At 45.0% G+C, this 27630-nt stretch overlaps 1 protein-coding gene across 1 annotated transcript in view; it reads right to left on the bottom strand.

Annotated features, from left to right (window-relative positions):
- Positions 1 to 27630, bottom strand: part of LOC126162319 (tyrosine aminotransferase) — a 216559-nt gene that overhangs the window by 129236 nt on the left and 59693 nt on the right. The gene's annotated exons all lie outside the window — the stretch shown is intronic.

The following is a 27630-nucleotide window of genomic DNA, read 5'->3' as shown; positions in this document are numbered from 1 at the left end:
CAACAAAGTTTATTTTTTGTTTCCTTTAAAATAAATCTGTTTGTCTGGTGTACATTCGATGAAATACCATATTATGTAAGTGGTACCCTGATGGTTTAATATATATATATATATATATATATATATATATATATATATATATATATATATATATGTCCTGGCCAGCCGGAGTAGCCGAGCGGTTCTAGGTGCTTTAGTCTGGAACCGCGCGACCGCTACTGTCGCAGGTTCGAATCCTGCCTCGGGCATGGACGTGTGTGATGTCCTTAGGTTAGTTAGGTTTAAATAGTTCTAAGTTCTAGATGTTAAGTCCCATAGTGCTCAGATCCATTTGAACCATTTGACACGTCCTGACAAAAGAAACTGAAGCACTCAAGGGGAGGAAGAACCGGAATGAAACTTCACGGTTTGTTATTTCCTCGATTACAAAATCAAGTCAAATTTATAAAGAACTTGGCAGTATGAACCCACTTACCAGTTTGTCATCGCACCTACTCTGATCTGGGTCCACACACTCCCCAAGCTGGCCCCCAACAGCTGTAACTGGTTCTTGATATCCTGGGATACTGGGATTGGGGCAAAGCTGACGTTCGAGCTGGTCCATTCACGTCTTATCAAGGACATATCTGGGGCTCTTGCCGGCCACAGGAGTACTTCAGCATCACGCATACAATTCATACAGACACGTGCCACATGTGAACGAGCGTTGTCCTGTTGAAAAATGTCACAACAATGCTATCACGTGTTTCGTAACGCATGAGGACACAGGATGTCAGTGACGTACCGCTGTGACGTCAGGAGCTCCGTCACCAGCCATGACCTCAAGTCATATCCGATGGCTACTCACACCATGATGTCAAGAATAACACGGCTAACTCCCCAAATCATTGAAAGAATGGGACCTCACGCTAGGTTACCGCCATACTCGTCAGCCATTGTTATCCAGGATAGTGTATAATCACGATTCATCGCTGAACTCAATGCGACGCCTTTCGTCAGCACCTATGCATCCCAGTCGCTGCACCACTCGAAATGTAGCCGTTTTCGTTGTGGTGTTAACGGCAGCCCACGTCTCGGACTGTAATTCCCCAGTCCGTCTACTGCTAATTCAAATGGTTCAAATGGCTCTAAGCACTATGGGACTTAACATCTGAGGCCATCAGTCCCCTAGACTTAGAACTACTTAAACCTAACTAACCTAAGGACATAACAAAAACGGTTCAAATGGCTCTGAGCACTATGGGACTTAACTTCTGAGGTCATCAGTCCCCTAGAACTTAGAAGTACTTAAACCTAACTAACCTAAGGACATCACACACATCCATGCCCGAGACAGGATTCGAACCTACGACCGTAGTGGTCGCGCGGTTCCAGACTGTAGCGCCTAGAACCGCTCGGCCAACTCCTGCCGGCAGGACATAACACACATCCATGCCCGAGGCAGGATTCGAACCTGCGACTGTAGCAGCAGCAGCGCGGTTCCGGACTGAAGCGCGTAGAACCGCTCGGTCACATAGGCCGGCCTGCTGCTAATCTTAGACCAATGGTACGGGATCAAATAGATTCTTGCTAAGAGTCCATTCCTTGGTCGCAGACGGTATGCGCAGATATGAAGGGGTTACGATATGCTTGATGCACAATACGGCCATCTTCCATTGTGGTGGTCACACATGGCCGACTGGAGATGTGACGACGAGTATGCCTGCCCTCACGTTCCCACACAGTCCAACATCAGGCCACTGTCACACCTGAATGCCTCAAGATCTGGATATTGCACGATTCGACCTCCCAGCCAAACTGGGATCCAAAATGACGCTCCTTTCAAACTCTGTCAAGTGCTGATAACGCTCTCACACACGAATAACCGTCGTCTCCGTGTCCCTTACAATGATCCCTCAATATCTGATGCTGTTCACGCTCCTTATAGACGCCGTGTGCGAGCGGGCATTATCTTGCTGAAATGTAAGTTCAGGATGACTTGCCATGAAGGGCAACGAAACGGGTCACGAAGTATCGTCGATGTACGTATGTGCTGTTCGAACAACCCACAAGAATTACGGAGATGCAGTGGGAACACAGATGGGAATGATTGGAGGGAAGGCAATGTTCTTTTCGCGGGGCACTATTGAGAAAATTTAGGGATCCAGTATTTGAGGCTGACTGCAAAACGATTCTACTGCCGCCAACGTACATTTCTCGTAAGGACCACGAAGATAATTAGAGAGATTAGGGCTCGTTACGGCGGCATATAGACAGTCGTTTTTCACACGATCTATTTTCGAATGGAAAAGGAAAGGAAATTACTAGTAGTGGTACAGGGTTCAAATGGCTCTGAGCACTATGGGACTTAACATCTGAGGTCATCAGTCCCCTAGAACTTAGAACTACTGGAACCTAACTAACCTAAGGACACCACACACATCCATGCCCGAGGCAGGATTCGAACCTGCGACAGTAGCGGTCGCGCGGTTCCAGACTGAACCGCCTTGAACCGCTCGGCCACTGCGGCTGGCAGTGGTACAGACCACCCTCCGCCCTGCACCATACGGTGGCTTGCGGAGTGTGTATACAGATGTAGATGTTGAGCAAAATGTGGAGCAAATCTCCGTCGTCATGGACGAGTCTGTAGCCTATATGAAATTAACGTCAGAAAAGTAATAATACATACAATAAAATGCACACCAATCCTGTGCATATGACAAGCTGCGGGAATATATTAGCATAATCAACACCATATCACAGGAAGTAGCTATTTTTTTTTTTTTTCGGGGAACTCCCCGACAGAACGAAGGAGTGAGCCTTGAGGAAATTCTTCACTTTAGTCTGTAAAGTGCGAGGATTACTTCTAAGATTTTTTTTTAAATTCTTCTGTAAGCTTGCTGAAAATGGATGCAGCAGAATACTGCTCGCCTCACTGACAAAGAGTCCACGAGGCGCGATCCAAATGCGGATTGGATTTCTACCTAGTATTAAATGAGTGAAAGCTGCTAATTGTTGGGAATAAGCTCATATTGTTAACAAACGACATTGAAGAAAATAAATACTGAGAGGCCAATGTCAGAATTCCCAGGCTACTGAACAAAAATGGACAAGAGATTTGCAAACTTCCACCACATATTGCTCGAACTGCCCGTTTCTGAAGTTTTGTAAGTCAGAAGGGTTACACCAGAATATAACCACGTATGTCATAAGTGAACGAAAGTAAGCAATGTAGTCTAATTTCCGTGTTGGTTTATCACTTATTTCAGGTGCTACTCTAATGGTACACAGAGTATCGTCGACGTACGTATGTGCTGTAAGGGTGGCGCTAATGTCGACCAAAGGGCTAAGGCTATGAAAAGGAATGGCATCTCAGACCGTCACTGCTGGTTGTTGGGCTGTATGCCGGGCAACAGTCATACTGGTATTCCACCACCCTCTGGGTCGTCTCCTTACACGTCTTCCCTGGTCATCGGGGCTCAGTTCCAAGCTGGACTCATCACTGAAAACAATCCTACTCCAGTCAATGAGATTCCAAGCCGAAGACGTGTCAGTAGACGCCCTGGACAGCGTTGGGACACCAACCTGACTGTCACCCGCTATACCGCCCGACAACCAGCGGTGATGGTGTGTGGTGCCATTTGTTTCATAGCTGGACCCCTCAGGTTGTCGTCCCTGACACCCTTACAGCAACATTAACACTGCTAATGGTACATACAGAAGTACTCAGTTATTGAGTAAGATCTGGAATGTGGCCTTTGCGAGGCAGCTATATGATCACTTAGTAATTTGAACTGATCAGACGCACAGACCACATACTCATTCTCTACCATCAGAAAGTCAGTTTTAGTTAGCTTGTGCGCTAAAAACTATAAATACCGAGTCGTATTGCGATTTAGGGTCAATTTATTTTCTACAAGCCGTGAACTTATATCTTGAATTGCACTTTTTGATACATTCCCTACGTTGCACTCAACAGCCTACACTACCATACAAATACCATCAAGAAACAGAAATATCTTAGAATCACCTGTCACATTAGAAGACATGTCATTTATATATCACTAAGACAGAAAAAGACACACCACAAAGGAATACTCTAAATTGGACGGAAATCGGTAGATGTGATGTACGTATACAGACAAACGAATGACTACAATTTCACAAAAACTGGATGAGTTATTCAACAGAAAAAACTTCACAAATTGAGCAAGTCAATAATGCTTTGGTCCACCTCTGGCCCTTGTTCAGACAGTTATTCGGCTTGGCATTGACTGATAAGGGTAGTTGGATGTCCTCCTGAGGGATATCGTTGCAAATTCTGTCCAATTGGCTCTTTACATCATCAAAATTCCGAGATGGTTCTAGAGCACTACCCATAACGCTTCCATACGTTCTCAACTGGGGAGAGATCTGGCGAGCGTGCTGGCTAAGGTAGCGGTTGGCAATCACGAAGACAAGCAGTAGAGAGACTTGCCGTGTGCGTGCGGGCATTATCTTGCTGAAATGTAAGCCCCGGATGACGTACCGTGAATGGCAACAAATCGGGGCATAGAATATCATCGATGAACCTCTGTGCTGTAAGGGTGCCGGGGACGAAAACCTGTGGGGTCCTGCCATGAAAAGAAATGGCACCACACATCATCCCTGCTGGTTATCGGGCGGTATGGCTGGTGACTGTCAAGTTGGTGTTCCAACGCTGTCCAGGGCGTCTACTGACACGTCTTCGGCTTGAAATCTCATTGACTGGAGTAGAATTGTCTTCAGTGATGAGTCCCGCTTGGAACTGAGCCCCGATGACCAAGGAAGACGTGTAAGGAGACGCCCCAGAGGGTGGTGGAATACCAATCTACATCTACATCTACATCTATACTCCGCGAGCCACCTTACGGTGTGTGGCGGAGGGTACTTATTGTACCACTATCTGATCCCCCCTTCCCTGTTCCATTCACGAATTGTGCGTGGGAAGAACGACTGCTTGTAAGTCTCCGTATTTGCTCTAATTTCTCGGATCTTTTCGTTGTGATCATTACGCGAGATATATGTGGGCGGTAGTAATATGTTGCCCATCTCTTCCCGGAATGTGCTCTCTCGTAATTTCGATAATAAACCTCTCCGTATTGCGTAACGCCTTTCTTGAAGTGTCCGCCACTGGAGCTTGTTCAGCATCTCCGTAACGCTCTCGCGCTGACTAAATGTCCCCATGACGAATCGCGCTGCTTTCCGCTGGATCATGTCTATCTCTTCTATTAATCCAACCTGGTAAGGGTCCCATACTGATGAGCAATACTCAAGAATCGGACGAACAAGCGTTTTGTAAGCTACTTCTTTCGTCGATGAGTCACATTTTCTTAGAATTCTTCCTATGAATCTCAACCTGGCGCCTGCTTTTCCCACTATTTGTTTTATGTGATCATTCCACTTCAGATCGCTCCGGATAGTAACTCCTGAGTATTTTACGGTCGTTACCGCTTCCAATGATTTACCACCTATGGCATAATCGTACTGGAATGGATTTCTGCCCCTATGTATGCGCATTATATTACATTTATCTACGTTTAGGGAAAGCTGCCAGCTGTCGCACCATGCATTAATCCTCTGCAGGTCTTCCTGGAGTACGTACGAGTCTTCTGATGTTGCTACTTTCTTGTAGACAACCGTGTCATCTGCAAATAGCCTCACGGAGCTACCGATGTTGTCAACTAAGTCATTTATGTATATTGTAAACAATAAAGGTCCTATCACGCTTCCTTGCGGTACTCCCGAAATTACCTCTACATCTGCAGATTTTGAACCGTTAAGAATGACATGTTGTGTTCTTTCTTCTAGGAAATCCTGAATCCAATCACAAACCTGGTCCGATATTCCGTAAGCTCGTATTTTTTTCATTAAACGTAAGTGCGGAACCGTATCAAATGCCTTCCTGAAGTCCAGGAATACGGCATCAATCTGCTCGCCAGTGTCTACGGCACTGTGAATTTCTTGGGCAAATAGGGCGAGCTGAGTTTCACATGATCTCTGTTTGCGGAATCCATGTTGGTTATGATGAAGGAGATTTGTATTATCTAAGAACGTCATAATACGAGAACACAAAACATGTTCCATTATTCTACAACAGATTGACGTAAGCGAAATAGGCCTATAATTATTCGCATCTGATTTATGACCCTTCTTGAAAATGGGAACGACCTGCGCTTTCTTCCAGTCGCTAGGTACTTTACGTTCTTCCAGCGATCTACGATAAATTGCTGATAGAAAGGGGGCAAGTTCTTTAGCATAATCACTGTAGAATCTTAAGGGTATCTCGTCTGGTCCGGATGCTTTTCCGCTACTAAGTGATAGCAGTTGTTTTTCAATTCCGATATCGTTTATTTCAATATTTTCCATTTTGGCGTCCGTGCGACGGCTGAAGTCAGGGACAGTGTTACGATTTTCCGCAGTGAAACAGTTTCGGAACACTGAATTCAGTATTTCTGCCTTTCTTCGGTCGTCCTCTGTTTCGGTGCCATCGTGGTCAACGAGTGACTGAATAGGGGATTTAGATCCGCTTACCGATTTTACATATGACCAAAACTTTTTAGGGTTCTTGTTTAGATTGTTTGCCAATGTTTTATGTTCGAATTCGTTGAATGCTTCTCTCATTGCTCTCTTTACGCTCTTTTTCGCTTCGTTCAGCTTTTCCTTATCAGCTATGATTCGACTACTCTTAAACCTATGATGAAGCTTTCTTTGTTTCCGTAGTACCTTTCGTACATGATTGTTATACCACGGTGGATCTTTCCCCTCGCTTTGGACCTTAGTCGGTACGAACTTATCTAAGGCGTACTGGGCGATGTTTCTGAATTTTTTCCATTTTTGTTCCACATCCTCTTCCTCAGAAATGAACGTTTGATGGTGGTCACTCAGATATTCTGCGATTTGTGCCCTATCACTCTTGTTAAGCAAATATATTTTCCTTCCTTTCTTGGCATTTCTTATTACACTTGTAGTCATTGATGCAACCACTGACTTATGATCACTGATACCCTCTTCTACATTCACGGAGTCGAAAAGTTCCGGTCTATTTGTTGCTATGAGGTCTAAAACGTTAGCTTCACGAGTTGGTTCTCTAACTATCTGCTCGAAGTAATTCTCGGACAAGGCAGTCAGGATAATGTCACAAGAGTCTCTGTCCCTGGCTCCAGTTCTGATTGTGTGACTATCCCATTCTATACCTGGTAGATTGAAGTCTCCCCCTATTACAATAGTATGATCACGAAACTTCTTCACGACGTTCTGCAGGTTCTCTCTGAGGCGCTCAACTACTACGGTTGCTGATGCAGGTGGTCTATAGAAGCATCCGACTATCATATCTGACCCACCTTTGATACTTAGCTTAACCCAGATTATTTCACATTCGCATTCGCTAATAACTTCACTGGATATTATTGAATTCTTTACTGCTATAAATACTCCTCCACCATTGGCGTTTATCCTATCCTTGCGGTATATATTCCATTCTGTGTCTAGGATTTCGTTACTGTTCACTTCCGGTTTTAACCAACTTTCCGTTCCTAATACTATATGCGCACTATTTCCTTCAATAAGAGATACTAATTCAGGAACCTTGCCCTGGATACTCCTGCAGTTTACCAATATTACGTTAACTTTTCCTGTTTTTGGTCTCTGAGGACGGACGTTCTTTATCAACGATGATAATGTCCTCTCTGGTAAGCCGTCAGGTATTTTATCGTTTCGCCCAAGGGGGGGTCCCTCTAACCTAAAAAACCCCCGTGTGCACGCCACACGTACTCTGCTACCCTAGTAGCTGCTTCCGGTGTGTAGTGCACGCCTGACCTGTCTAGGGGGGCCCTACAGTTCTCCACCCAATAACGGAGGTCGATGAATTTGCAACCATTATAGTCGCAGAGTCGTCTGAGCCTCTGGTTTAGACCCTCCACACGGCTCCAAACCAGAGGACCGCGATCGACTCTGGGCACTATGCTGCAGATATTAAGCTCAGCTTGCACTCCGCGTGCGATGCTGGTTGTCTTCACCAAATCAGCCAGCCGCCGGAAGGAACCAAGGATGGCGTCATTCGTTCCGACATGTGCTACTATCTGCAGCCGGTCACACCCAGTGCGTTCAATAGCTGCCGGAAGGGCCTCCTCCACATTACGGACGAGACCCCCCGGCAAGCACACCGAGTGCACACTGGCATTCTTCCCCGACCTACCCGCTATTTTCCTGAGGGGCTCCATAACCCGCCTAACGTTGGAGCTCCCTATAACTAATAGGCCCGCCCTCTGTGACTGTCGGGACCTTGCCGGAGAATCGGCCACTGGCCCAACAGGCGAGGCATCCTGTGGTGGCTCGGAAACGATGTCATCACCACTAGGAAGCACCCCGTACCTGTTGGAAAGGGGTAAGGCAGCTGCCACGCGGCCAGATCCCACCTTCGCCTTTCGGCCAGGCACGCGAGAGCCCACCACTGTCCGCCATTCACCCTGGAGTGATGGCTGACCGGTAAGATGCTCACTGCCGGAAGACGCAGCGACATCAGGGGTTCCATGTGATTCCAAGGCCACCGAAGTAGGCATAGGTCTCACCACAGTTGCCCCAACGCCACTACGAGCCGACGCCTGCGCCTCGAGCTCGATGAGCCTAACAGACAAAGCCTCCACCTGCCCCCGAAGAGTGGCCAATTCTCCTTGCGTCCGCTCACAACAACCACAGTCCCTACACATGACTATGTTTACCCTACCCTATACGGTGACAAATTCCCAAGATAATCTTCTGATGAGCTACTCTGATAATCAAGAAACACTCACTGAAATACGAGACGCGAAAACTACGCTAGGTTTTCCCAGAAAAACTATTTAAAAGCTAAGCGCAGCAAATAAGTACAAAAACGCTTTATACAAACAGTACTCGCTGCTGCTGGTGCTCTCGCTCTGGCTGTCACAAGACAACTGCTGATTCAAGTGACTAGTGGCTAACGGCCGCGAAACAAACAAATGACGGTTTTAGGGCGCTTTCTGTTCTAAACGATCAAGAAAACACTAAGAAATCTAACACGAAAACTACGTAAAGTTTTATCAAGAACTGTTAGTTACTATGCAGAGCAGATAAACACAAATAGAATCCCTTCCTTAGTGGAAGGTCGTAAACAAAATGCAAAATAAACGCTTTATACAAACAGTACTGTGCTGCTGCTGGTGCTCTCGCTCTCGCTGTCACAAGACAACTGCTGATTCAAGTGACTAGTGGCTAACGGCCGCGAAACAAACAAATGACGGTTTTAGGGCGCTTTCTGTTCTAAACGATCAAGAAAACACTAAGAAATCTAACACGAAAACTACGTAAAGTTTTATCAAGAACTGTTAGTTACCATGCAGAGCAGATAAACACAAATAGAATCCCTTCCTTAGTGGAAGGTCGTAAACAAAATGCAAAATAAACGCTTTATACAAACAGTACTGTGCTGGTGCTGGTGCTCTCGCTCTGGCTGTCACAAGACAACTGTGCCCGACTGTTGCCCGACATACAGCCCAACAACCAGCATTGACGGTCTGAGGTGCCATTCCTTTTCATAGCAAGAGCCCTTTGGTCGACATTAGCGCCACCCTTACAGCACATACGTACGTCGACGATACTCTGTGTACCATTAGAGTAGCACCTGAAATAAGTGATAAACCAACACGGAAATTAGACTACATTGTTTACTTTCGTTCACTTGTGACATACGTGGTTATATTCTGGTGTAGCCCTTCTCACTTACAAAACTTCAGAAACGGGCAGTTCGAGCAATATGTGGTGGAAGTTTGCAAATCTCTTGTCCATTTTTGTTCAGAAGCCTGATAATTCTGACATTGGCCTCTCAGTATTTATTTTCTTTAATGTCGTTTGTTGTTAACAATATGAGCTTATTCCCAAGAATTAGCAGCTTTCACTCAGTTAATACTAGGTAGAAATCGAATCCGCATTTGGATCACGCCTCGTGGACTCTTTGTCAGTGAGGCGAGCAGTATTCTGCTGCATCCATTTTCAGTACGCTTTCACAAGAATTAAAAGAATCTTAGCAGTAGTCCTCGCACTTTGCAGACTAAATTGAAGAATTTCCTCATGGTTCACTCCTTAGTTCTGTTAGGGAGTTCCTCGAAAAAAAAAAGTAGCTACTTCCCGTGATATGGTGTTGATTATGCTAAAATATTCTCGCAGTTTGTCATCTGCACAGGATTGGAGTGCATTTTATTTTCTGTTTTATTACTTTTCTGACGTTAATTTCACATACATACTCGTCCGTGACCATTGAAATTTACTCCACAGTTTGGTTAACATCTACATCTGTATACACACTCCGCAAGCCACCGTATGGTGCGTGGCGGAGGGTGCCCTGTACCACTGCTAATCATTTCCTTTCCTGTTCCATTCCAAAACAGATCGAGCGAAGAACGACTGTCTATATGCCTCCGTAACGAGCCCTAATCTCTCTGATTATCTTCGGGGTCCTTACGCGAAACGTACGTTGGCGGCAATAGAATCGTTTTGCAGTCAGCCTCGTATGCCGGATTCCTAAATTTTCTCAATAGTGCCTTGCGAAAGCAACACTGCCTTCCCTCCAATCATTCCCAACTGAGTTCCGGATACATCTCCGTAATACTTGTGTGTTGTTCGAACTTATCGGTAACAAATCTAGTAGCCCGCCTCTGAACTGCTTTGATGTCTTCCTATAATCCGATCTAGTGCGGATCTCAAACACACGAACAGTACTCAACAATGGGTCGCAACTAGCGTCCTATATGCCGTCTCCCTTACAGAGAACCATTTTTCTCAAATTCTCCCAATAAACTGAAGTTGCCATTCGCCTTCCCTACTACAATCCCAACATGCTCATTCCATTCCAACAACGCTACGCCTCGATATTTAATCGACTTGAATGTGTCAAGCACAACACTTCTAATACTGTACTGGAACATTATGGGTTTGTTTTTCCTACTCATCTGCATTAACCTACATTTTTCTACATTTATAGCTTGCCTCCATTCATGTCACCAACTGGAAATTTTGCGTAAGTCATTTTGTATCGTCGAACAGTCACTCAACGACGACATCTTTCCATACACCGCAGCATCACCAGTAAACATTCGCAGACTGCTGCTTACTCGTCCGTCAGATCTGTTATGTAAATAAAAAATAACGGAGGTCCTATCATACTTCCCTGGGACACTTCTGACGAAACCCTTGTCTCTGATGAATACTCCCCATCGAGGACACCATACTGGATTCAAAAATATGAGCAAGGTACGAGTGCTTGTGCAAGAATCATATGCAAGATACACTGGTTGCTACACGTTAGAAGTGGTTGCAGACGAGTACAAAGGCGATAGGAACAGTTTTTTCTATCGTAAAAATTGTCTGATGGAGAACTAAACCTACGAGTATTTCAGAGTCACTAACTAGGAAATAGAACATTATTTTAGATCAGGTGTGCAATGCCTGTACAGTATAAAAAATCTACACCGCAACAAATTAAAAGCTAAAACCCTTTGGCTCACTTACAGTTACACTTGAAGATTAAAAATAACATGGGATTTTTAATGACGTCACATAGCAGCGTTTCTTCAATTTTCTATTAGTGTAGAAAGTGTAGCATTTCAAAGTATTTAGGTACGTTCGACAGACGTTTTTTCTCAGCGAAAGTAATACTAATCATTTGTTCCCTTCCCAAAATGGTTAATACGATATTTTCTTAAAATTGTTAGGTGCGCTGCTTCAGCGATCTAACCATTATCAATTGTGAGACATTACTCCTACTGTCGAATGCTACTTTGTAAGATAACAAATGATGCACTATAATGTGTTCCCTTTGATTCACAAAAATGCAAGTATAGTCATCTGAACTTAGTCTAAGATATACTTATGTTTACTCGAGATTAATGAAGCCTATTTTCACCGACTGGCACTTGTTCTTGGACATTATGGCGACCAGCGACAAAGTGTGTTGTGACTTTTATATACAATATACACTGAGGTGACCAAAGTCATCGGATAGCGATATACACATATACAGATAGCGGTAGTATCGCTTAGACAAGGTGTAAAAGGGTAGTGCATTGGCGGAGCTGTTATTTGCACCCAGGTGATTCGTGTGAAAAGGTTTCCGACGTGATTATGGCCGATTGACGGGAATTGACAGACTTTGAACGCGGAATGATAGTTGAAGCATGGGACATTCCGTTTCGGAAATCGGTAGGGAATTCAGTATTCCAAGATCTACAGTGTCAAGAATGTGCCGAGAATACCAAATTTCAGGCATTAGCTGTTACCACAGAGAACGCATTGGCCAGCGCCCTTTACTTAACGATCGAGTGCAGCGACGTTTGCGTACAGTTGTCAGTGCTAACAGACAAGCAACACTGCATGAAAAAACCGCCAAAATGAATCTGGGACGTACGACGAACGTATCAGTCAGGATAGAAAGGCGAAATTTGGCGGTAATGGGAAATGGCAGCAGACAACCGACGCGGGTGCCTTTGCTAATGGCACGACATCGCCTGCAGCGCCTTTCCCGGCTTTGTGACCATATTGGCTGGACCCTGGAAAATTGAAAAATGGCGGCCTGGTCAGATGAGCCCCAATTTCAGTTGGTAAGAGCTGATGGTAGGATTCGAATGTGGTGCAGACCTCACAAAGCAATGTACCCAAGTTGTCAAAATGGCGCTGTGGATGCTGGTGATTGCTCGCTAATGTTGTGGGCTGTGTTTACATGGAATGTACTGGGTGCTCTCTGAGCCGATCTTTGACTAGAAATGGTTATGTTTGGCTATTTGGAGACCATTTGCAACAATTCATGGAGCTCCTGTTCCCATGCCAATGCTCCATGTGACGGGGCCACAACTGTTCGCGATTGTTTTGAAGGATATCCTGAATAATTCGAGCGAGTGGTTTGGCCACCCAAATCGCCCGGCATGAATCTCATCGAACATGTATGGGACACAATCGAGAAGTCAGTTCGCGAACAAAGTCCTGCACCAGCAATACTTCCGCAATTATGGACGGCTGTAGAGGCAGCATGGCCCAGTATTTCTGCAGGGGACTTCGAACGACTTGTTGAGTCCATGCCATATCGAGCCGCTCCACTACACCGAACAAAAGGAGGCGCGACACAATATTGGGAGGTATCCTATGACTTTTATGATATCAGTGTATAATTAATTGTTGCGGGTACATCTGGTTGTCCTATATTATTCACAGGCTATGCTTCTATTGACTCACCATTAAACCCTAATCTTCCTTCTTTCTTTCTTTCTACTGGTTCTTGTTGACCGGTAGACACGAGGGATTTTTCGCTTTAATCAAGTCTCTTTCTATGGAATATAGGAAATCTTTCTGTGCTAAAGGATCTTTTTGGGTGTCGAAGCAACAATGCGAGATAAACAATAACTATTTATTACTATTGAGGATGGAGAACCTCTTTCCAAAATACCGCTTTCCTGTTAATTATAATGCTTCACATTTCAATTGACGAGGCAGAAATAACTTACAGCAGGTAACGGTAGTAACCTACTAAATCATTTCATTAACAAAATAAATGGTTAAAATGGCTCTAACCACTATGGGACTTAATATCTGAGGTCATCAGTCCCCTAGACTTAGAACTACTTAAACCTAACTAACCTAACGACATCACACACATCCATGCCCGAGGCAGGATTCGAACCTGCGATCGTAGCGGTCGCACGGTTCCAGACTGTAGCGCCTAGAACCGCTCGTACACAGGGCCGGCTAGTTCATTAACAGCTGCCTTCGTTAGAAATGAACTCGTTGCACATCTACGTCTATAACTATACTCCGCAAAGCACGTGACTGCGTATGATTGAGAATGCTTCTTGTGCGGAGATAACTTCATCCTTACCTCTTCCATATTATGAATGATGGGCTGGAAGTAGATCTATAAATACGCCTACGTATGGGCTCGAATTTCTCTGATTTTACTGTCGTTGTTATTTCGCAAGCTATGTGTGAGAGGAAGTAATATATTCCTTGAATCTTCTGGAGAAGAGCATTACTAGAAATTTAACAGTAATTTTCTCCGTCATGTAGAATGTCTGTTTTGTAGCGCCTGCCACTGTAGCTGGATGAGCATCTCCTTGCTCAACAAACTCGTGACGAAACGAGCAGCTCCTCTTTATATTTTATCTACCTCGTCTGGTACTCTTACCTGTTATCGGTTGCCGTCTAATTAGAAATATTAAAGCGTCAGCTGAGGACGCTGCTGTCTACCTCCTTCGTGGATATATTACATTTTCTTGGCATTCTGCGGATAAATTTCAAACAGGTATTTGCATGCGCCTTAGCGACAATTACTTTTGTGCGTTCACATTAAATCGCGCCGGTAGCACACTCCAAGATATTGTGCGGTCGTGAGTACTTCCAGTGACTGCTTGCCAAACGTGTAATCGAACAACAATACGTCTTTCCGCCTATTCATATGCAAACACGTCGCATTTGTTTACGTGGAGGGTCTACTGCCAGTTCTCGCACCAAGCGTTCCCTGATCGATATCCTTACTGATGGGATGCATGCAACACGATGACTAAATGAATGAATGTGTCAGTCATAGGAGAATGCTTAATGCAGGCATAGCACCGATAATTTTATGTTATTCCATACTAAGGCCTGCAGAGTAATCTGCCACGAAACAGCAGTTTTAGAGATTTTATGAACGCACCTGCAGCAACTCGCATAGCATGTGACCTGCTGTACTACATATGAGATGAATTATCCCTCCCTACATTCGGAGTTAGGGAACGAGGCGCTGGCGGGCCCTGATGGTTCCACAGCTGAGGTTTCGTCATCTCCTCGGTCACGCCGCAGCGTCTCTGAGCTGAGGCGTTCGAGGACAGCTTCTGGCCTGCACAGAACGAGACACTGGGAGGTCCGGCGTGCAACAGCGGACAGAGAGTTTTGTCGAAGTCAAAGAATCTTTACTGATGTCGCCAGCTTTCACACGTATAGGTGGTAATACACTTAGGTGACAAAAGTCGTGGGATAGTGATATGCATATGGCGGTAGCATTGGACGAGCTATCATTTGCCCTTAGGTCATTCATGTATGGCCGCACGACAGGAACTGACAGACTCTGAACGCGCAATGGTAGATTGAATTAGACACGCGGAACATTCCATTTTGTAAATCGTTAGGGAATTAAATCTTCCGAGATCCACAGCGTCCAGAGAGTGCCGAGAATACCAAGTTTCAGGCATTATCTCTCACCACGGGCAACATATTGTCCAACGGCCACCGTTTAACGACCGAGAACAGCGGATTTTGCGTCGAGTAGTCAGTGCTAACAGACAAGCAACGCTGCGTGAAATAACAGCAGAAATCAGTCTGTGACGTACGATGAACCTATCCATTAGGACAGAGCGGCGAAATGTGGCTTTAATGGGCTATAGCAGCAGTCTACCGACGCGAGTGCTTTTGCTTATAGCACGACATCGCCTGAGCGCCTCTCCTTGGCTTGTGACCGTATCGGTTGGACCCTAGACGACTGGAAAACTGTGGCCTGGTCAGATGAGTCCCTATTTCAGCTGATAAAAGCTGATGGTAAGGTTCCAGCGTGGAGTGGAGTCCATGAGGCCAAGTATCCAAGTTGTCGACAAGGCATCATGCAAGCTGGTGGTGGCTCCAGAATGGTGTGGGCTATGTTTACATGGAATGGACTGGGTTCTCTGTCCAGTTAAACCGATCATTGAGGAAGATGAGTCTAGGTAGCTTAGTCGGTAAGAAGATTGCCTGCGAAAAGTAAAGATCCCAGGTTCGAGTCCTGGAACGGCACACGGGTTTGATCTGCCAGAAAGTTTCAAAACAAAGCACACTCCGCTGCATGTGGAAGACTCATACTGGATAACTTGTAATTGTTTAGTCACAGCTCCCTTAAATGATACGAGGTAAAGATGAGCGCAGTACAGTGGTAAAGGAGTTCAACTGAGTATTCAGAGGCACGCTTTAATTCCTAGGGACATCAGAAAGAAAATTACTCAAGTCGTCCCACGCTAAGAACATGGCGGCGATACAGGTGTGGCGCACTTTTCAGAAGATATTACGTGTTCCGGTGTCCTGCACCACAGTTCTGTTGCGGTATGGGTAACAGGTGCATCATCGTGGGCAACTGAAATGGCACGGCAATTGTAAACGTATCCAGAGTTGAAGGACGCGGAACAGTACGATCCTTGTAGGCAAAACGTCCACATTGCACACAGATTCTCTGTGAAATTCTAGCTCTAATGGACCAAGTGCAGTGTTGTGTCCAGCCATAGTGAAATGCTGCCAATAATTTGACCAAGGTTGCACAAACGTGGGCGATGCTGATTGGGAGGAACGCTATCCGACCACAGACGACATGTGCGTGCGATCTACAAGCTAAGAAACACATGGGATGGGATGGGTGGGGGGGGAGGGGGGCGGCGAAATTTTTCCAACGGCGAGGACAGCGTTCACACACCACGAAGCGGGTTTCTACCGTCGACGAATTGAACGACTGGTAGAACGACCCGACTGCTGTTTGCAGGTACTTGGTAACTATGTTGAAAAATTGTGTCACGTATCTGTGTCACTTTGTACTGTAGTGTAACATCCAATAAAACTAAAAACATTCGACAGCCTAGATCGCATAAAATATTTCTTTATTTACGACAACCGCTTTGGACAGAGTTTGCTGTCATCTTCAGGCCTTAAAAATCTTTTTGCTGTGGTACGTGTTCATTTTACTTTTCACACCGAAAAGATTTTTAAGGCCATATGGGAAATATCTATCTCGGGCAACGAGGTTCGATCATCTGGATCATCATCTGGACGTCATTATATAATCAAGGGTAAGAGAAAGTACCTCGAGGTCAGATTATGTGTCTGATATCAAGGAACTTTCGTTGTAAGGCACTATTATATTCAAAATATTATTTCATTCAGAAAATAACCTAAAAAAATATTCAAATGTGTGTGAAATCTTATGGGACTTAACTGCTAAGGTCATCAATTCCTAAGCTTACACACTACTTAACCTAAATTATCCTAAGAACAAACACACATACCCATGCCCGAGGGAGGACTCGAACCTCCGCCGGGATCAGCCGCACAGTCCATGACTGCAGCGCCTCAGACCGCTCGGCTAATCCCGCGCGGCAAAAATAACCTCAGTGATAGAAAAAAGTTGTAATTAGTTACTAGTATAAACAAAGCAGCTTTTTGACGAACCAAAATGTTATTTCTAAATACATTAAAGAGCTTGGAGACTGCTTGCAAAATTCTTATTATTGTAGCAATATTGTTAAAACGAGCATGAGTGGACGCTCATCATGCGCGGACCCGGAAAACAGGAATAACGATGTCAACAAGTTCAAAAATGGCTCTGAGCACTATGGGACTTAAGTTCTTTGGTCATCAGTCCCCTAGAACTTAAAACTACTTAAACCTAACTAACCTAAGGACATCACACACATCCATGCCCGAGGCAGGATTCGAACCTGCGACCGTAGCGGTCGCGCGGTTCCAGACTGTAGCGCCTAGAACCAATTGGCCACTGTCAACGAGTGCGTGCGTGCGTGCGTAGTGTGTGTGTGTGTGTGTGTGTGTGTGTGTGTGCGAGAGAGAGAGAGAGAGAGAGGGAGGGAGAGAGAGAGAGAAGTAGTGAGAAAGAAGTAGCGAGAGTGGGAATACCGGAGGGAGGGAGAGGGGGGGGGGGGGAGGGGCGTGGAGTAACCTGCTGGTGAGCTCTTACGGCTGCGTCGCTCCTGTTGCATCAGCTCCTCGGCGCCGTGTCAGGAGTCTTTGAACTGTGCGAGGACACCTCGTTGCAAGTACGGTTACGGGGAGCCCGACCCAAAGTGTGCTATTTGTAAACCGAGCTGTGGTAAAGACCGCGAACTTTCCATGCTTACATCTGTTATAATATCACGCAAACAATAAAGGTTAACACATTGTCCATTTACTATTCGATCATTTTTATTTGCAACTCCACTAGGCATTTCAATTGTCATGCCATCATCTCCATTATGTGCATTTTGATATTTCTGCATCTTTGACTGCATCAGCGAGCGATGTGACAAGAAGGTGTAGTGCCGTCTCGCACTAATGAAGAAACGAATAGCATTGTTTGCAACTCTGAAAGATGTTTTACACTTTCTTATATGTATGACGACCAAACAGATGACACATGTGCATACCGAAATACATCCATTACATAAAAAACAGCATCAGAATCCATCCGATGATGACGGCTGGAACGAATAAGGAAGGAAGATTACTATTTAACGTGCTGTCGACAACGAGGTCACTAGAGACGGAGCACAAGCTCGGATTAGGGAAGTACGGGGGAGTAAATCAGTCATGCCCTTTCAGAGGAACCATCCCGATAAACGATTTAGGGAAATCAAGGAAAACTTAAATCAGAACGGCCAGAGGCGGGACTGAACGGTTGCCTATCTGAGTGCAAGTTCAGTGTGCTAACCACTGCGCTACGTTGCTGGCTTGAAACCTGTAGTCGAAATTTAAAGAAAAGTCACTGAAGCAATAAATCGCTGATATCTTTCTGTGTCATTTAATCGGTCGCCGTCCCGTATGAACGAAGTGTATTTTTGTAACGATATTTTAAGGCAAAAAGCGTAAAGTAATAGTGTATGCAATTACACTACTGGCCATTAAAATTGCTACGCCAAGAAGAAATGCAGATGATAAACGGGTATTCATTGGACAAATAAATTATACTAGAACTGACATGTAATTACATTTTCACATTTTCACGCAGTTTGGGTGCGTAGACCCTGAGAAATCAGTACCCAGGACAGCCACCTATGGCCATAATAACGGACTTGATACGTCTGGGCATTGAGTCGGACAGAGCTTGGATGGCGTGTACAGGTACAGCTGCCCAGGCAGCTTCAACTCGATACCACAGTTCATCAAGAGTAGTGATTGGCTTATTGTGACGAGCCAGTTGCTCGGCCACCATTGACCAAACGTTTTCAGTTGGTGAGAGATCTGGAGAATGTGCTGGCCAGGGCACCATTCGAACATTTTCTGTATCCAGAAAGGCCCGTACAGGACCTGCAACACGCGGTCGTGCATTATCCTGCTGAAATGTAGGGTTTCGCAGGGATCGATGATGTGACCATCATGATGCTGTAACCAGAACCTGAATTCATCCGAAAAAATGACGTTTTGCCATTCGTGCACCCAGGTTCGTCGTTGAGTACAACATTGCAGGCGCTCCTGTCTGTAATGCAGCGTCAAGGGTAACCGTAGCCATGGTCTCCGAGCTGATAGTGCCTGCTGCGAACTTCGTCGAACTGTTCGTGCAGATGGTTGTTGTCTTGCAAACGTCCCCATCTGTTGACTCAGGGATCGAGACGTGGCTGCACGATCCGTTAGAGCCATGCGGATAAGATGCCTGACATCTCGACTGCTAGTGATACGATGCCGTTGGGATCCAGCACGGCGTTCCGTATTACCCTCCTGAACCCACCGATTCCATATTCTGCTAACAGTCATTGGATCTCGACCAACGCGAGCAGCAATGTCGCGATACGATAAGCCGCAATCGCGATGGGTTACAATCCGACCTTTATCAAAGTCGGAATTGTGATGCTAGCATTTCTCCTCCTTACACGAGGCATCCCATCTCAACAACGTTTCACCAGGCAACTCCGGTCAACTGCTGTTTGTGTATGAGAAATTGGTTGGAAACTTTCCTTATGTCAGCACGTTGTAGGTGTCGCCACTGGTGCCAACCTTGTGTGAATGCTCTGAAAAGCTAATCATTTGCATATCACAGTATCTCCTTCCTGTCGGTTAAATTTCGCGTCTGTAGCACGTCATCTTCGTGGTGTAGCAATTTTAATGGCCAGTAGTGTAATATAGACCAGGCCACCCTCCAGGTCAATACAGAGCAGCAACTCGAATGTCTATTGATCCAATAAATGAACAAACTGCATCTGGGATGGTTTTCAGCCAAGTCCACAACTTCTCAGCCCTCATGTGTCGACAGTCTGACTTGGAGAACAAGCCCATCTCACCAGGTATAGGCCTTCTTATATTCCTTGGTTTAGTCACGCGTTGCTAGGTCCTAATCTGACCACTCTTTGCTCACCGTGTATCCGAATCTTGTTCCTGTGGTTTGTAGTCATATTGCCAGTTTAACATGGGATAGGAATCTATGAATCTTATATTTTATTCGATTTAAATTATTACACGGTCCAGTCACAATGTTGTGATCATTGCCTACGTTCGATATCAACGTGGAATAACCACTCACAAACGGCAGGTGGCAGCACCAGCAGTTGAAGGTATATGAGTGTGTCGGGGGGCACGAGGAAAACTGTCCACTTGCTAACGTAGTGCAACAATGGAGTGATGTAACTGACGTCCAAAGTGGCATGATCATTGCCTTTCGGTCCAAGGGTGGAAGCATTTCCTGAACGGCTCAGTTTGTAAACTGTTCGCATGCAACCGTGATTAAAGTACACCGTGCATGGCAAGATGGAGCTATACAAATCCGGTTTCAAGGCAGCTGTGGAGCACCATGGGCCATAGACGAAAGTGCGGAGATGTGTACGGGCCAGTAGACATGCAGTTGTTGAGTAACTGACCGTTCAGATGAACCAAGAGGCTTACCAACAGTGCCTCCTCAAAGACCGTTCAGTGAACGTTGCTGCGTGTGGGCCTCTGATCAGGCGCCTGGTTCACGCACCTATACTGACAGCTGTTGATCGGCGGTGATTTCTGGAATTTGCGTGCCAGTACCACAAATAGACGTCCGTGAGTGGCGACAGGTGATCTTTTCGGACGAATCAAGTTTTATGCTTCATTGGCGTAATACGTTTAAAAACAAACATCCTGCAACAATCGTCGGAAGGACCTAGGCCGGAGCAGAGAGCCTGATGGAGAATGTTTCCATGGCATTTTGTGGCTTATCTCGTGATTCTGGAAGCCACAATGGATAAAGTACTCATCTATCCTTGGGGATTATTTCCTACCCTACATGCAGTTTGCCGGCCGGTGTGGCCGTGCGGTTCTAGGCGCTACAGTCTGGAGCCGAGAGACCGCTACGGTCGCAGGTTCGAATCCTGCCTCGGGCATGGATGTGTATGATGTCCTTAGGTTAGTTAGGTTTAATTAGTTCTAAGTTCTAGGCGACTGATGACCTCAGCAGTTAAGTCGCATAGTGCTCAGAGCCATTTGAACAATTTGAACATGCAGTTTGTTTTTCCTCAACACGATGGCATCTAACAGCAAGACAATGCAAAGTGTCCCACAGCACGCATTGAACGTGCATGGTTCGAAGAGCACCAGGATGATTTACGGTACCCCTCTGGCCACCAAACTCCCCGATTTAAACCCAATGGAAACTCTTTGGGACCATCTCGATCGGCCTGTTCGTGCAAAGGGTTCTCAACCGAGAAACTTAGAGCAGCTGGCCACGGCAATAGAGTCGCCATTGCTCCACATCCCTGTCGGTATCTTTAAGAAACTCACTGACTCACTTCCTGCACCTCCGCACTGCAAAAGGTAGTTATTCAGACATCTGATAGGTGACTGGGTAGCGGTTATGGTGTACAGGGTGTACATAAAGTCTGGGAACACTTTCAATTATTTATTGCACAAGAACTAAACTTTGTACAGATGTCATAAATATTGCATTTTGAAGAGAAACTCTGAAAGTTTTTTATACAAACATCCGATTTGCTAACCATGAGTGACCTGGCAGATGTCAAAACCGTACTCAAATACTCGTACTTGCCATACCTGTCCCAGCATGGCATCGTCGACTGTGGCAGTCGCTTCCCGTGTTCTCTCCCGGTGCTCTGCTACATCACATGGTAGAGGCAGTACATACACCATATCTTTAATGTGTCCCCACAGAAGAAAGTCACACGAAGTGAGATCTGGCGATCGGGGAGGCCACTTCATGATACAGCTGACCCCTTCTGTAGCACGGCCAGTCCATCGATGCAGCAGCTCCGTGTTCAGGTACCCACGAACTTCACGATGAAAATGTTTCATAGACAGCTTCTGTCACAGGACTTTCCACACTGTCATTGGAGCCATTTCAAGTTCACGGGTTGCACGACGCACCGATTTCTTTGGACTTCTTATGAACGTCTCTCGTACGCACTCCAAATTCCGTTCACTCACACTGGAACGTCCGCTTCTCTTCCCCTTGGTTCTAAACATCCGTTGAACAGCTGTAGCACACTAGTTTTTGTCGAATTCCAACACACAGAAACCTCGCCATGTTTGCAACTAGCGCTGACTATCGGCAAATTACCAAACTACGCTGTGGCGATATACATGAAAAAATATCATAGTTTCTCTTCAAAATGACATATGCATGATAACTGTACACTGTTTAGTTCTTGTGCAATAAATAATTGAAAGTGTTCCCGGACTTTATGTATACCCTGTATTTCTGAGGCTTGGCTGGAGAACAAGTCCGGCATTGGCATCAATAGGTACAGGGACACTGTCTAAATGAACACACTGGCTGGCCCGTTGTTGATCCCATGTGCGGATTCCATCTGTGTGAGACTTACATTAGCTTTCTGAGACACAGGACTGAACGTATTGCAGTTACACTATACGACCGAGTGATAACCAAATGTAGACCTCATTAGCTCCCAAGAACGCGTTTTGTATCCTTTCGGATGTTTACAACTTTGAGGTGCGTGTTTAAGCCAATTTTAAGGACGAAGGTCACTTGGTGCAACAATGCGCCAGGAAACCACTTCACATATGCATAGGACTCCAGGACTCCCAGCAATCTGAACAGTGCCTATGCAGAAGCAGTATGCATGGACTCACATGAACTGCGACGTACCCGAATCTGCGATAACAGTACTTTTCGCACAAGTTTCCTGTTCTCGTTACATCATCAATGAACACTCTCACGAGCTTATAACACACCCTTTTGGTAGCCCCGAAACTACTTCGGAAGAGTGCTCTGCATTAAAAAACGATATGCTGTGCTCTGAAAGAAACACATCGTTTTCACCAAGTTATTAGTTTAAAACAAGTAGGGGAGAGACTTCTACCTTGGCACACTTTTCAGTTTTCATCTCTAGCTGGTCCTGAAACAGAGGTTTAATATATTTTCTTATTCCGTTTTTAAATGATGGCATTCATTGACTTTTTGTTTTTTTTTCAGTCTCTTTCTGGAATTACAAAATTTACTCTGGAAAACTAAAGGTTTTTCCGAATATGAAAACATGTTCCATATTACAGCTTGGTCATATATTTGGGAACACATATTCGATTGATATTTAAAAGCTTTGCGACTGAGAAAACCTTGTCATACCTTGTTTATTAGTTTGTTACACTATTACTGCGGGCCAGGGTGGCCGAGCGGTTCTAGGCGCTTCAGGCTGGAACCGCGCGACCGCTGCAGTCGCAGGTTCGAATCCTGCCTTGGGCATGGATGTGTGTGATGTCCTTAGGTTAGTTAGGTTTAAGTAGTTCTAAGTTCTAGGGGACTGATGACCTCGGCAGTTAAGTCTCATAGTGCTCAGAGCCATTTGAACCATTTTTGAACACTATTACTCAACTACACACGAATAATAAGCAAGTGAAATAAAATTAAGGAGAAGTACTATGAAAACGTTTTGAAATTGGCAACTAACACACACTTTCATTTCCAAGTGAGGAATAATTGTTAAGGCATTAAAGAAACGCAGTTCATTTGTAAATGTCACGTGTTCCATGTTTGTTCCTTTTCAGGGTACAATATGGAGCACGACCGACGAAGTATGACTCAAATGTCCACATGTTATATAAATGGTTCTAAAAATATATAGTATTTTACTCACTATAAAATTCTGTACCTGAAGAATTAACATTTTCCAAACAGTTTTAATATATTATACAGAACTGAAATCTGCTGAACGCAAAATATTTACAAATGCTGCACAAAACAGAGCCTCCTGTCTAATAACAACAAAAAATGTCGAAAATTGCGGAAACTGCTTATGGCGGTCTTCGTGTGATTCTAAAACGAGCCGCTAAAGTGAAGTACCGATCAAAGAACCACGTTGTTCCTAGTTACGCTATGCTCAAGGTACAACACTCTCCCTTACTTTAATAAGAACTACAGAACAGTTTCGAGATTTAATGACAACAAGTGGGTGTGGACACATCATAACCGTAAATACAAAGCTGGACATAAAAACTGCAACATGAAGCAGGATAGAAGATAACGAAATTTGTACGGACAGTATTGTAGGAGGAATATAGGATTAAATTTACTGGTGATTTGTGGCAGACAGCACGAAATTTAACAGTAGAGCTTCCAGGTCTGGCAGCCACAATGGCTGTGATCCGGCTAGGTATCACGTCAAACTGCGCTTGGTCGACAGATATGGATGCTTAATTTCACGGTGCTTCAACTCTGTGCCACAATTCATCAATCGTAGTGTCTGGTGAGTGAGGGTGTACTAGTCTCTCAGCAGTCCATGACAAAATGTTTTCACTGGGTAAGGGACCTGAGGAACAATCTGATCAGGGCTACAGTCGGATAACCTTTGTATCGAGGTAGGTCAGGACAACATGGCCGTTTTCTTGTTGAAAGATAACGGCACGGAGACCTGGTATCTACGGCACAGTCACCGGCCTGGGCACACCAAAAAGTTAGAGTTACGCGAAACACAGGTGATCGCGTTGTGTACCCAACAGCATTATATAACACAACAACAAGCATTGAGTCTGTAGGAGGATGACGACTTAACGCTCGTTTTTTTCGAATCTTCGCAAACGAATACAACGAGCTATTGCATGCAGAACCAGGACACTTCTGGAAGGACGAGGTGATGCCACTCTGTGTCCAATGTCGTCCTGGACGCTCCACGGTGAAAGCGCGTTGTTGTTACTAGCCATCTGGGAGGCTATTTATTATGGAACGCAGAGTTTCCGGTTCGTATTGATCCTAACGAACTCCCAAAGAGAGTTGCAGAAATAACAACATCCGGCGTTTCATAAGCAGACTACCAGATATCCCTCGAATGTCATACCAGACTCGCGGGTACTGGTTATTGACGTCTGCTTACTTTGAATAAAATGGCATCATGGCATTCCCCATAACGAAATTGTTGACCGCTTCGCTAAGAGGGGCGTTAAGGAAGGACAGTTCCTGCCGAAACCCATCCCTTGTACGTATTTCAACTCGATGGTGAAAAAAGCTGCTTATTACCACTGGAACTGTGATGGCACGTATCCCCAGCAACGTAAGTGCGGACACCTGGCGACCATACAGCCCAACGTCTCTTCTCGGCCACGGTTCACCTCGTTCAGGCTTAGTAGATGTGATGTTACTTCTCACATCCGCATGTGGCTAAGACACGGGTGTTACCCGCCCATCTACAGTGATTGGAAATCATCGCCGTAATCAGAACCCAACGGTGGCGGCGGATCTGATCCACGTCATACTGGCGTGTATCAAGTACTGTGCACAAGAACATGGTTGCGAGGCGTTACCCCCACCAGGCAAGTGCAACTGCTTTACTCACGAACTATTTGAGACAAGAGCGGCATTCTGCTTTCACCTATAAGTTGTGTAGATATTGTCCTCCCATGGAACCAGCTCGGTTCGAAAACGTCTGTTTGCGTTTTTAACTTGCATTAAGAACTTATCTTTGTAAACGACGGCGTTGTTCAGGTTTCAGCTACAAGTTGCTGTTGATGTCATTCTCCTATGGCACCGGCCACACAATACGACCTTATTTATGTACTTCACACTCTTTTCATTGTTCTGTTGAGAAAAATGTACTGGTGTAACTTGGCACTGTTGTAACTACTGCTAGCTGTATGGTGTTAGTATTTTAGTGTTTGTATTTCACATTGCTAGACATGTGGGGACGTAGAGAACATTCATGGCGTTGAGTACGGACCTCCACACTCGTTCAACAGTCGTGGGAGTTCGACAAGCGCCAGTAGCAGTGTCGCGGAACGATAAAGCGCAGTCTAGATAGGCCACGGTCCTGCCACTGTTGAATCCCGACACGTGCTGCTAAACGTTTCTACTCCTTACACGGGACATAACACGACATTTTCACAAACAAACAACACACAAATGTGATTTCAGAATGAGGAAACCTCTGCTTAATTTTTCCTTCTGTACAGAATGTAGATGGCGTCACTACCTGCTGCGATTGCACCTAAGTGCTAATCATTTTCATAGCCAAGTAATGTACAGATGGCGGTTGATGCCTGCAGCTTGTTGATGTTGCAACTTTAATTATTAGCAGAGCATACGTCGATGGTCACACGCACTGCACAGTTACATATGCCAGAGTCATCCGTGGATACAACCTTACAAGGGAACCTCCCCGTCGCACCCCCCTCAGATTTAGTTATAAGTTGGCACAGTGGATAGGCCTTGAAAAATTGACCACAGATCAATCAAGAAAACAGGAAGAAGTTGTGTGGAACTATGAAAAAATAAGCAAAATATACAAACTGAGTAGTCCATGTTGAAGATAGGCAAAATGATTGAAGGTGAAAACTCAGGAGCGCCGTGGTCCCGTGGTTAGCGTGAGTAGCTGCTGAGCGAGAGGTCCTAGGTTCAGGTATGCCCTCGAGTGAAAAATTTTTTATTTTCAGCACATGTTCAGATTTGCTTGGACATATGCAGGATTTGACGGTCTACACACGGAAAAATTTGAAAACGTTAAAAACATATGTTTTGACAGAGCACAGGGAAAACAATGCTACTGTGAAACTTGCGTTCATTTGTTGTAGTTTATGTGACAAACTCTTATGTTTTCATCACTTTTTTGTGAGTGATTATCACATCCACAAGAAAACCTAAGTCAGGCAAGGTAGAAAAATCTTTTTACCCATTCGCCAAGTGTACAAGTTAGGTGGGTCGACAACATATTCCTGAAATGTGACGCACATGTCGTCACCATTGTCGTATAGAATATAACAGACGTGTTTACCTGTGGAGGAATCGGTTGACCTATGTCCTTGCTATCAAATGTTTTCGGTTCCCATTGGAGAGGCACGTCCTTTCGTCTACTAATCGCGCCGTTTTGTGGTGCGGTCGCAAAACACAGACACTAAACTTATTACAGTGAACAGAGACGTCAATGAACGAACGGACAGATCATAACTTTGCGAAAATAAAGAAAGTAAACTTTTCGCTCGAGGGAAGACTTAAACCAAGGACCACACGTTCCGCAGCTGCTCACGCTAACCACGGGACCACGTCGCTCCTCAGCTCACATTATCCTTGATGTGACATATCTTCCGCATGGACTACTCGGTTTGTATATTTTGCTTATTTTTTTCATAGTTCCACACAACTTCTTCCTGTTTTCTCGATTGATCTGTGTTCAGTTTTTCAAGGCCTATCCACTGTGCCAACTTATAACTAAATCTGAGGGGGGTGCGATGGGGAGGTTCCCTTGTTAGAATAGAACCAGAAGCCAAGGGGTGCTTTTCTTGTTCTTCCTTTCCTCCATGTATGAACTCATGAGCTGAGTGATTGCTTTTGCATCATATTTCATTTCTCTGTCTCCTGCCTCAATTATTTGCTGCACCCAACTTGTTCAGCAAAGTATGCTGACTATCCGAATACTTTCACGCTGACCTGAATTTTTCCGCATGCTTCCATCACAGCTAATG

The sequence above is a fragment of the Schistocerca cancellata genome, chromosome 2 (assembly GCF_023864275.1).
Source record: "Schistocerca cancellata isolate TAMUIC-IGC-003103 chromosome 2, iqSchCanc2.1, whole genome shotgun sequence".
Taxonomy (NCBI): Eukaryota; Metazoa; Arthropoda; class Insecta; order Orthoptera; family Acrididae; genus Schistocerca; species Schistocerca cancellata.
This window is presented reverse-complemented; position numbering and strand designations above follow the sequence as displayed.